Source organism: Lissotriton vulgaris, chromosome 1_1 (assembly GCF_964263255.1).
Source record: "Lissotriton vulgaris chromosome 1_1, aLisVul1.2, whole genome shotgun sequence".
Taxonomy (NCBI): Eukaryota; Metazoa; Chordata; class Amphibia; order Caudata; family Salamandridae; genus Lissotriton; species Lissotriton vulgaris.
Window position 1 is genome coordinate 2,113,555,492 of NC_141685.1, and position 13,155 is coordinate 2,113,568,646.

General features: G+C 47.4%; 1 protein-coding gene across 2 annotated transcripts in view; it reads left to right on the top strand.

Moving 5' to 3' along the window:
- Positions 1 to 13,155, top strand: part of TSPAN9 (tetraspanin 9) — a 998,831-nt gene that overhangs the window by 646,597 nt on the left and 339,079 nt on the right. The gene's annotated exons all lie outside the window — the stretch shown is intronic.

The window sequence follows — 13,155 nt, forward strand, 5'->3', positions numbered from 1 at the left end:
AATCATTACAAATGGACACCACACCAGTTTAGAAAAATAAGTAATCTTTATCTAAACCAGAACAAGACCAAAGCGACAAAAATCGGCAATACAGTACTAAAAATATGATTCTTAAAAGGTAGAAACAGTTCTGTTCCAAGAGAATGTGGGATGCAGCACTTTTACATAAAGTACCTTGGATGCTTTGAAAAAGACAAGCAAAAAGGGTCTCAGGGAAGGGGATGCGTTGGCTCCTTACACTGAGGGAAGGAGATGCGTTGGTTCCTTGCTCCGGGTGAGGTGATGCGTCAGTTCCTTACTGCTGCGCAGGGGAGGCGAAGTGTCGGTTCTTTAGCAGAGAGGAGGTCATGTGTCCGTTTCTTGCTGCGTCCCTCAACGATGCGACAGACTTGACGCTTTGATGCGATGCGGGATGATCCGGTAAAATACGATGCGTGAAGACACGGGATGCGCTGCGATCATTTCAGCTGCGTCCCCTTGATGAATCGGTTTTTCCCTTAACAGGGCCTGCGTAAGAATCAGTGCGGTGATCTCAGACGTCGGCAATCCGTGCACAGGATTCATCGCACAGCAGACATTTCAGCAGCGAACAGGCGCTGCGTCAATTCTCCACTGGTGGCGATGCGTCAGAAGATTCTTCTCAGACCAATGCGATGCGACGGAAACAGGTTCTTGCAGTTTACAGTCCCAAAATAACCTCCAGAGGTCCAGAACAGTGGCAGGCACCTCTCAGCAGGCCAGAACTCCCTGCAAAGGAGTTCATGGGGGACTGGGGGTAAAGTCTTTGTGTCCCTGAGACTTCAGAACAGGAGGCAAGCTCTACTGCAAGCCCTTGGAGAAAACTCTAACAGCAGGATGATGAAAGCACAGTCCAGTCCTTTCCCTGCCCAAAACAGAAGTAACCACTGCAGGTCAACCCCATCAGCACACAGCACAGGGGCAATACTCCTCCTTCAGCTTTCCTGGTTTTTTCTTCCTGGCAGGTTCCTTATTTCAGCAGTAATCTTAAAGTCTGGGGTCTGGGCCCCACTCTATAGTACAAAATCCTTTGTTCTCTGGAGGCAGAGAGTGTCTTTGTCCAGTCAGAACCAGTTCTGACCTCTCTGGTGCAGCTGCCCGGCGGGAGGTGGAGACAGCATTGTCCAAGGCAGACCAGGCCCATTCAGGTGTGAAAGAAATATTCTCCCCCAGCATTGAATGCAGCCCAGGTCAAATCAGCCCAGCCCTGACTCATTCAGGAAAGGCAGGACACACATCAACACCCACAGCCACCTGTGGCTGTCTGAGAGAATGCACATCCTCAGCCGCTATCACTCAAAAGCCAGACAGTCAATCCACAAACCAGTAGAGGCACACAGGATGGCCAAGCAAGAAAATACCCACTTTCTGAAAGTGATATTTTCAAACACACACTATAAAAATCATCTTTACTGCAGGATGCCTTTTTATATTCTGAGTTCAGGCATACTAATCTCCATCTTTCTATCTTGTCCCAATGGGAAGTTGTATTTATAAGATGTTATAAATAAACTCCAATTCTATCCTATGGGACAGATAGCCTTTAAATAGTGAAATACGAAATACACTGCATTTCACTATCAAGACATGTCACACACCTCAGTTACATGTCCTACCTTTCACATACACTTCACCCTGTCTATGGGGCTACATTGGGCCTACCTTAGGGGTGACTTAGACGTAAGCAAAGGAAAGGTTAGGGCCACTTGCCAGGTCGACATGGCAGTACCAAACTATGCACAGACACTGCAGTGGCAGGTCGGAGTTACATTCACAGGCTGCTAATGTGGGTGGCACAATCAGTGCTGCAGGCCAACTATCAGCAAATGATTTACAGGCCCTGGGCACACACAGTGCACTGTACTAGGGACTTAGTAGTAAATCAAATAAGCCAATTATGTAAACACCTATCCATAATAACAATTTATACCGAGAGCATGTGCACTTTAGCAATGATCAGCAGTGTAAAGTGCCCAAAGTCCTAAAACTAACACAAACAGGGTCAAAAGCAGATAGCCAAAAAGCAACAAGTCTGGGGATGAACCCGCTGAAAAAGCCAGGTCTAACAGCTGGGTCCAAACTAGATGGCATGGTTTGCAAAATAACAATGGACTGGGATGCGGCCCCAAGTAATTGCCAGTTATGGAGATTAGTTCAAGCATTCCATCCAGCACTTTTTTGTATACTTTAGTGAGTTACCTAAGTGGGACAGGTGTGCCCAGACGTGGATAGCATGTACACTGTGTCCCTGGAACCAAGCTATACCTTGCTTATGAGCCCTAACTAAGGCGAAACTGGTCCTGTGTTTTCTGTCTTCTGTTTCAGGGAGGACCCAGCCTGGCCGTTAGGGCTGGACTGTTCCCATTTCAGCAGGGTCAAGACTGATTTAACTATGGTTGGGTCCAAACTGAGGTGACATGGTGTGCAAAATAACAATACAGCCTGAGTGATCACCAGCGGCTGAGATTAATTCAAGCAGTCCATCTTTCATTATTCCGTTTACTTTAGTGTGATATTTTTGTAGTATGATATTGTGGATATGGGGCCGGATGTAGGTAAATCTCATTTACCGACTCTAGAATACCGAATTTTACTGATTCGGTGTTCTAGATTTGGTAAATGAGATGTAGGAAATAATTAGGTAATTTTTACCGAATCGGTATGATTCGGTAATTACCGAATCGGTATTTACCGATTCGGAAATTGCCATTGATTCCTATGGGCCTTGAGGCCCTTAAGGAATCAATGTCAATTACCGAATCTGTAAATACCGATTCGGTCAAATTACCGAATTGTCAAGGGGGACAGGGTGTCACTTTGAAACCCGGTGCACCCCTGATTCTGGCTTGTGTGCCATGTGACACACATACATGCACAGGTGTACATTCACAGATGTGCATGTACACTGGAATACGTTATGTACCACAAAATATTATTTTGTGGTAAATAACGAATTCTTATGGGCCTGTGGCACTGTTTTCAGTGCCACCTACATCTAGATTTACCGATTCAGTAAATTTACCGATTCGGTATTTTACCGAATCGGTAAATTTACCGATTCTGTAAAATCTAAGGCCCCTACATATCAAAAACCAAATACCGGTCGGTAACGGCCGAAATCGGCTGTTACCGACCGGCATTTGGTGTCCTACATCGGGCCCTAAGTCTTCTGCTGGAATACTGATTGACCATGCACAGATAAAGATGCCGTCAACACCAGGGTTTTCTGTAGATTTAAACCTGTTTGCATTTGTTAACAGAACACAGAAGCTGACTATTTTTTTTCTAGTGAGATGATTATTAAAAGCATGTTGGCATCCAAAGTAAGCTAATCCCATCCCAGCCATCTAAATGTGAAGCGTCCACGCAAAACTACTCCTACTGTTCCAATCGCATGCCCTTTATTGGGTGACCCCTGTATCTGCCTGTTGAGTAATAAGCACATTTGAGGATGAAGGGATGAATGGATCAAACAACCTTACCCCTATGATGAGCACAAATAAGGCTCTTCCCACACCAATAAAAAGGCCCAGATGGATGGGAAGAAAGTGTAGCCGGTCATGCAAACAGTTTCGCGTGTGTGAGGAGGAAATATGAAAGAAATGTGCCTGAGTCAAGTGCACAACCCCTTTACATTGATAGACTGCGGCACCCCTGTGTTCTTACACACTGAAGATCCAAGTGGCTGGCTTCATCTCGGTGGACTGTACAGTGCTTCTTCGGTCTTCAAGGCGCTTTTCCATGAGTTTGTCCTCTCCGTGGGTGTATAGTTTTATGTTCCTTACATACAACACCACCTCTGGAGAGCGCATCTGTCAGAAATTGTACATTTGTATTTTGTGCACAAGATCACTTTTTAACATCTTGAACTCATTAAAGACGGGGTTTGTTATGTGTTTGGACTGTTGATGCAGGGGATATATAGCATGAAGCTTCTTGCTTTCTCTCTATCCTCTGTGTAATCTCCCGCACACTCATTCTTAAGAAAAGTATCAGATTTTACATAGATGTTCACCCCCTTGCCAGAGCACAGCTTCACAGCAGCACCTTCTCTCTCTGAAAATAAATAGGAACAACGAGGTAGAATGGGGGATACCCAGGCGCGTAGCTTGGTCAGTATGTTTGGGGGGGGGCTTCAGATTTTCCGACAATCGGGCTGGCATATAATGGTTCAGTACATTATACACAAGCAGGGTGCACGGGAGGGGCATAATGCCTAATGGAAAGGGAGAGGAATGTGGATTAGTAGGAGTACAACATTTTGTAAAATAACCAATATTTTGAGGACTTTCAAAACAGAGAGTGAGAGTGTGTGTGCGCATATTTGTCTGTGTGTATGCAAACATCCCTGGTGAAATGCATCTGACATCTCACAATACCGGACCGAAAGAACCTGTACCCAACTATTTATCAGAAAATACATTTCTTAGGGGGGGTGACACTCAAAAAAGCCCTGACCCTACGCCCCTTGGGATATCACTCTTGTGGCACTTCAGTGAGTAAGAGTTCCGAAGCCTGCTTGCAGTGTTCCCATTTTCAAAAGGGGGAAATACTGGATTGGAAAGTGTGCCCTGGTACTGTGTGGAGACCTTTGCCATAACAGAGCGTTCTCTGTAGCACATTAGTATTTGCTGAAGCTGGACCTGAGGGTATTCTCGTATATAGGGGAGCTCTGGCAGGGGGGCTACATGCATGCACTAGCTTCCTGTCCTATATTGCACCTTGAAGGTAATGATAGCACACCCGTAACATGAGAGAACACCTAAGAACGCTGCTGGAAACCTGAATGGTCTGCATTCCATCACTCAAAGGCTCATTATTTGAAGGTAGGAAATATCTGCACTTTATAATGCAAGCTTTCCTACCGTCAGAACGCACTTTTTCTTCCCTTGTATGGCACTTTACTCTGTGCCTACCATCTCACTCTTCCTTATATTTTTAGGTTTTGCCTGGCGAAAGCTGCGCACTGCACAGCTTTTTCGCGCAGGCGAAAACCTAATGAGAATAGCAGAGTGGCTTGGGAGTCCGCCCTCTGTTCCATTGGCTAGCTCCATAAATGGAGGCAAGCCATTGGAACAGAGATGTGTCCGTCATGGACGGACCAGATTCGTGGGCGTTCCCGCGATTTCTTCCCTCTCCGCCCCTCTGTGCGCGTCATCTCGGCAGTGGGCGGGTTGTTTTTTTTGTTTTTTAGCGGCTACATTACCGTACAAGTTCAAGCTACGGGAATCCAGAATACGCATCAATATTAAAGATCAGACTCTTTGAAGCATTTATGATTATCACATTGGTTTAAAAAATATATTTTTTCAGTTTTTCATAAATGTTGCTTCATCGCGTCAAGACGTCACGGTGGTGACGTAGGCGGTATATATAACGGCAGCTTCACAACAAGGAAGTTAATCACAAAACCGGAAGAGAGACAAAGGCCGCGGAGTCAAGTGATAGAAAGATACCGAGGGAGTCAGGAAGCGAAAAACACCAGGAAAGGGAAGCACCGTACTCGAAGTGGGGAGCGTACAGGTCAACATGAACAACAAAGGTATGGCGTCGTCCCGAAGGGGCGGGGCTTGAAGCAACGGAGTGATCCCGTTTAGTTAGCCCGGACTTACTATGGGGAAGAACCGTAGCAGGTTTGGAGGCGGGCTTGTTTATTCCCGGCCAAAGCAAGGTTGTCGCAGGCATTGGGCGGGGCCTCCGCACTCTGCGTTTTTTTTAACACACACGAAATGCTATGGTGCGAGCTCGAAAAGCAAATTGAAATACGGTGTCTGCGCTGAATGTTCGGAACTCTTCTTAATCAGTTAGAAATTACCCCCCCAGCAATCTGAGTATATAGTTTCTAGTGTTAATGGACGATCTGTGCTGCTCTGTGTCTATACGTTCTTTAGTGTCAATGGAATATTAAATGAAATATCGTATATTAAAGGGCAGTTCTGACTTGTATACATCTATATTAACGACGTTCTTGATGACTACTCTAGGACACTGGCCTTTTTTTTCTGGTCTGACCATCCCTTCATTTGGCTTGCGCAGTAGTTTCTGCTGCCCATAATGTCACTACTCAAAGCCGCTGACGGTGCTCATTAACTCTCTGCAGCGTGATCTTTACGCAAAGCCCCGTTCAGTCTGTAATATCTGCTTCTCATTCTGACAGATACTAAAGTGCATCGAGATGCGGAAAGGCTTTGGCAGCAGACCTGTGCCATAGGCTTACTAAATATGTATCTAAATAAAGTATGATCGAAAAACGCGGTGTAAAATAAGGTGAAATATGCAGGAGTTGGTAAAAGTAAATAACATCTTTATTTCGTGGGTAGATACATATAAACAGTTTGTACATTTAGCAAAGTAGATATGGTAACCTGATGTTCTACCCATACGAGATCATCTTCTATATCTACAGTGAGGACACAGGAGTTCCTGTCATACAACCCCCCACCCCGGCAGGAATGTCGAGAGGTCACCGGGGCCTCCGTCATACAACCCCGCCCCTCCCCCAGCAAGCGAGAGGTCCGATCAAGAACCTGGCGCTGGAAGACAGGACCATTTCAACTATGTACAGGCCAGTTTTGTGCACTGCTCGGGTGCTGTATCAGAAGAATCCCTTGCAGCTGCAATATACAAATAAATATGTGGTAATAAGTAAACTTTTACCCCACCATTGACGATGAACCGGACTGCGTCTTGAAGCATTGCTCTGTACCACAAAAGCTGAAAGGTCATCTACATGAATCTGCTGGGATAATGCTCTGAAGCGAGGGTGCTTTTGGAAGAAACGTCCCCCCTAAGCAGAACACGTGATTTCCATTCATGGGGGGCGAGGGATGCGCTGCAAATGTCTGTCAGTCACTGTGATGGCCGATGTCATCTTTAGGGGAGCGGTGACTTTTCCCGCCCAACGACCAGTGCTGCAATGAGAGCCGGAACCAGCGTGAAGAGCGCCACTGCCAGCAGCACGGTGATTGTGACCATCCCGCCGGAGCGGCCAGAGAGGCCGAGGTCCAGGTCAACCACGTCAGTCACTGCAATAGAAAAGATGTGCGCGTTAGGAGTGACGTCACTGCCGCGGACTACGTCTCATCAGGGCTCAGCTTGTACCAGGTGCCCTTGCTCGAGACATCTCGCTGGATCCTTGGCGCAGGTACACACGTGCATTGGTCACATCCGGGGCTTCACTGACGCCCCGCACATGACAGCCAGTGCCCCACAGGAGGCCATTTACACTCAGCTCTCGCATCTCTGACTCTTCCAGACTACAGGCCGTCCTTTCCCCACAGCACCCCAAACACACCGTGCTCTCATTCTAGCAGTCTGGCCCCACTGACAGCTCACGCACACACCCATGCTGCAGCAGTCACTCACAGCAGCCCTCAGCACCACGCGCACCCTTCACAGACCAGCACTCTGGAGGCACACGCCTCTTACACACTCACAACCACACGCACGCCTCTTACACACTCACAACCACATGCACGCCTCTTACACATTCACAGCCACACGCGCACCCCTCACACACTCACAACCACACGCGTGCCCCTCACACACTGACAACCACACGCACGCCTCTTACACACTCACAACCACATGCACACCCCTCACACACTGACAACCACACGTACGCCTCTTACACACTCACAACCACACGCACGCCTCCTACACACTTACAGACACACCTCTTACTCACTAACAACCACATGCACACCTTATACACACTCACAACCACACGCACGCCTCTTACACACTCACAACCACACGCACGCCTCTTACACACTCACAACCACACACACGCCTCTTACACACTCACAACCACACTCGCACCCCTCACACACTCGCACCCCTCACACACTCACAACCACACACACGCCTCTTACACACTCACAACCACACGCACGCCTCTTACACACTCACAGACACACCTCTTACACACTAAAAACCACACGCTCACCTTATACACACTCACAACCACACGCACGCCTCTTACACACTCACAACCACACGCACGCCTCTTACACACTCATAGACACACCTCTTACACACTAACAACCACACGCACGCCCTCAGCCCCACGCGCACCCTTCACAGACCAGCACTCTGGAGGCACACGCACGCCTTACACACTCACGCCTCTTACACACTCACAACCACACACGCACCCCTCACACACTGACAACCACACGCACGCCTCTTACACACTCACAACCACACGCACGCTGTAGATCATTGCTAAAAACCAGTGGCAAAATCAATGAGTCCCAAAGGCCATTTCTGTTGGTTTTGTCAATACTTGTTCTTCAAGCAACTTTATACCTCAGCGGCAAGAAATACATGTGAAATTTCTTTTTTTTTTTAAATAGTTTTGTTACAGATTGTCTGCTACGTTCGCCTCCAAAATAGACACCCTGCCTTACATAATTATACAATGACCAGTGTGAACTGGAAGCGATGCATTGTCCATTACAATACTGGTTTTTTTTTTCACCCAAAGTCCAGAAAATGTTTAACAAAGAGTAAAAAAAAAAGGGCTCAGTTATAGTTTTTGTGGCATGAAAACTGCACATTAAGCCACAGAAATTGACGTTAGTGGTACGTATGCATTTAGTTATACCCCTTACTTTCTGGCACGGACAAGGCTTTGTGTTGTGCTCTTAATGTACTGTGACTATGTGTTACTTTCTAAATCCCCCTCTTGGGTGGTTAATCTATTGCTGCACCCCTTGGGTGCCTTCACTTGGCCTCATGTTGATCTCCTTTGGTGCTGACCATTTTCTGCAGATAACACAAGCCTGTTGGAAATTAAGTGCATTGTGACTTGCTTAAGTGCATTGTGACTTGCTTTCCCCATCTCTCACAGCCTGCTCTGTGCAAAAGTATTTTACACCCTTTGACACCTGTCTCTTGCCTGTGAAGAACCCTTTCCCACCTTTGAGTTAGTTTCACAGCCCGGCTATCTCACATCTACCTACTGTCTGCTGTTCCTCTGTGACACCTTGCTATTGTCTGCAGCACTCCCTTTCGCCAGTGTACATCATTGCAGCCCCTTTCACACTTGTTTGTTGCCTGTACAATCCCTTGTACACCTGATGTTACACAAAGAGCTTCTCCCACCCAAACCTACCCATTATCTACACACTCCCTCTCAGACTTCTTGCTGTGTACAACCCTTTTCACACTCCTCTTTTATCTGCACAATCCCTCTCTCTCACTCCTACATCATCATCTCTCTCCCCAGTCTGTCACCTTTGAAGTCCTTTTTACACCTGTTGGTTACCTATGCGGTCGGTTAATCTCTAACAACAGTGTATAACTTGCACAGGGGGCTCACAGTGTGTGGAGGGCTCTATGTGGGTGTGTGGAGGGCTCTGTGTGGGTGTGTGGAGGGCTCTGTGTGGGTGTGTGGGGGGCTCTGTGTGGGTGTGTGGGGAGCTCTGTGTGGGTGTGTGGAGGGCTCTGTGTGGGTGTGTGGGGGGACTCTTTGTGGGTGTGTGGGGTGGGCTCTGTATGGGTGTGTGGAGGGGCTCTGTGTGGGTGTGTGGGAGGCTCTGTGTGGGTGTGGTGGGGCTCTGTGTGTGTGTGGAGGGGGCCTCTGTGTGGGTGTGTGGGGGGGCTCTGTGTGGGTGTGTGGAGGGCTCAGTCTGGGTGTGTGGGGGGGCTCGCAGTGTGTGTGAGGGCTCTGTGTGGGTGTGTGTGGGGGGCTCTGTGGGTGTGTGTGTGGGGGGCCCTGTGTGTGTGGGGGGCTCTCTGTGGGTGTGTGTGGCATTTGCGAGAGATTAAGCTATTGGCATTGTAAATGACAATGCCATTTATTTATCGGTTTTCAAAACGAACACATAAATAAAAAAATTGTCATTTACAATGCCAATAGCTCTAACTTTTCCAAAGGCAAAACTGTTGCATTGTAAATGCTTGTTCTGATGGTTAGCAATGATGACAGAACTCTTTTGTGTGAGCTATCCTCTTTGATGAGCGGATGCACTAAGTTAAATTAGCAGATCATATTTCATTTTAATTTTCTTGAATCTTATATATGATAGAAGAAGATTTTCATATTCCTAATTATTGAAATAGTTGTGAAATTGTATTTTTAGCACTTGGGTCCCAGTTAGGAGTGGTGCGATATTGCTTAGGGTCTAATTACGAGTTTGGCGGTCTCTCAGCAGACTGCCATGCCAGCGCCCCGCTGACAGGCCGCCAAACCAGTAGTCTGACTGCCTGGCAGATGAAGAGATTAAGGCTAGCGGGTGGTCCTGTGGTGGTGGTCCCACGGTGGTGCATTTCCGTGGATCATAGGAGAGCCTTAGAAAGACACTGCCATAGGAGAGCCGCAGCCAGTTCCTGCACGGACAGAAATGCACAATGTTGTGCATTTCTTTCCATGCAGGAACAGGGGGCGCAAAAATACAGGGGGGCACCGTATGTGCCTCCCTGCATGCACCCCATGCACAGCTGTATGGGTCACCTGGGTTCTCTCACCGCCATCCTTTTCATGGCGGGGCTCACCGCCTTGGAATGGGTCGCAGTTAGGCAATTTGTAATATGCTCGGCGGTGCCGCAGTGGCACCTCCAGTATGTTGCTTCCTTAGATCGCTGCGCTACCACTGCAGTATCAAGGATCGCGGCGGGTGCAGCGGTCCAACTGCCGTTCTTGTTATACAGCGGGTGGACCGCCAACCGCTGCACTCTTAATCAGGCCCTTAGTGTTTATAATATCTGTGGCCATTTTCATAGTATGGTGTTTCGTTTTTCCTTGGTATGGTAATACCTCTATTGAACCTCCACAGGTCAAATTGGAGATATTGGTTAATACCACGTTTTTCACACTACGGAGTTGGAAAGCTCTGCATTTGTGTGAGAAAAATACTGGATCAGTGCAAAATGTACACTGTTTTTCCTAATCCCAGTGTGGATGCAAAACTCGGGCGTTTGTACTCATATCAGCCTTACCTGGGGACTTGAATGAATGCCTCAGACTTCTGAGTGGACTTGAAAGTTGTGTGCACCTTATGACAGTCAAGGGTCGGTCTCTAAAACTTGTAATACTACCATGGCAGTGTAGGATGTTGGCCAATGAGAGCGGAGCAGGTGATATTTGTGGCATCTTTACAACGGATACAAACAGCTTTAGGCACAGTTCAGGCATCCCATCTCCCTTGTTTATATAACCCTGCTTGCCTTTTTCCTGACAGGCCCTGGTGGACTGCCTAAAAAAAGCACCAGCTGACGCACCTTGTGTCTTCGCTTGTCTAACCTAAGACCACTCACAAGCCATGTGTAAACTTGGCATTTGAGTCAGCGGTGTGTGTAATACACGTGTTGTTTGTCATGCTAGCAGGCTGCACCCTGATAGAAATGAGAGCACTCGTGTGTGCATGGGGTAACCCACACACAGCCATAGCATAGAAGGTTGTATAGGTGACCTTGGGTGTGTGCAGCCACCCACAGGATCCAGCCTGCGGCTTCATCGCTGTGAAGTCACCGAGCGGCGCGGGGATCTATAGTTAGATATAACCTCATATCGTATGGCTTGGCAGGGAAGCCTGTCTCCAAAGGTATTAGACAGGGAGGCTCTGTCTTTCCGGGTTATTCTTGTCTGACTGTTGGGCCATGGAGGAAGAGCGGTCTACTTTACTGCTGCATGCGTGGTCTTTACATTGACCGCGTGCCTTGGACTCTAGGCTCAAATGGTGCAATCGGATAGATAGATCTATTAATAATTCATTCTTCCTATAGGATGAACATTTCCGAAAAGGAAGTCAGGGTGGGCTGAACTTGCAAAAACATCTTAACTTCCTGTGGCTTTTTGTGAAATATCCTGGGGCCTTTGTGCATAATTCTGATGGCGGGAGCTCCTCACTGGGAAATCTAATGTTACTAGTTGACAGCTGTGTAATTTCACTAGATGCACTCCTGTTGCGACACTAATTCTTGTCTACTGTCTTGGAGATGCATGCATATGGGGGGAGTGGGAGTCTAGGGTCAGGTCCTTACTTTGTAGCACGGATGGATGCACGGATGCAGCTTCTTTTGCAGTGTCAATGACATGATTGAAGAGTTTCGCAGTCTACCATCGAATTTCAAAAAGTTGGTGGCGGCGCCATCTGGTTCGGAAAACGTACATTTTCTATCCTAGGAGCACTATAAAGGGCGTTTAACTGCAGATGCACGGAGAGAGAAACGCGTTAAATTCTTTAGCATGAAATGAACTCTCTAATCTGGTCTCTGGGCACCGTACATTCCTGCGCCACCCTGCCCAATGACAAGGATGTGTCCTCACTTAACAGGCATTTTACAAGGAGTGCCGGTCATCAGATACATCTTAAGGGCATTTAGGGGCCCCTCGTGAAAGCTATTGAATCAAATGGTTGCTCACAATATGGCATTGTGCAAATGGTCCCTTCTTACAATATTCTGGTCATCGGTCTAAGATTCTCTGAGTTTCCAATTCAGCTATTAAAGGATGTTCCCAATCGAACCAGGGTTCCTTAATATGCCCTAAATGTGCATGCGCTGTACTGCGATTTCTGGGTTTTCCAAAGCCAGATATAATGTGGCAGAATCCTTCCCTGGAAATGTAGCCGGAAAGTGGAAATCACCTGCGAATGAGGAAATACAGGATATTCCACCCAGCGGGACCTGAATTCCCAGGTGTGGGATCTCTGCTGTAGGATGGTCCCAGAATGACAGGTTCTTTGCCTTCTGATTCTGAAACTGTCTTAGATCTGACTTTTTTCTACCAAGATCCCCTGGCAACGAGCAGCACCAGGTAAGTCTTTGCATATTATATTCTCTCTCTATGAAAACAGATGTTGCCATGAGGACCACAGTGCCTATTTATGATGACTTAAGGTAGGTACTATACCACTTTCAGGGTGCCTTATTCCATTGCCCTTGTGCAGTATGTCTAGCTCATTCTTGGGGCGGGACTATAAAAGTGTCTTGAATGAAAAGTGATGTAACCTAACCCCCTTTCTTACTTTGCAGCACGATGCCTCAGGGCCATGTGACACTTGGAACAATAACAGTGTTTGGCCCATGTGTTGGTACAATGTGTATTAATAGGACTCTTGTGCTGTGCACGCTGCGCCCACACGTGTCACCGTGCCCACCTGTTGGCAAGGTCTAGATACAAGATATTGC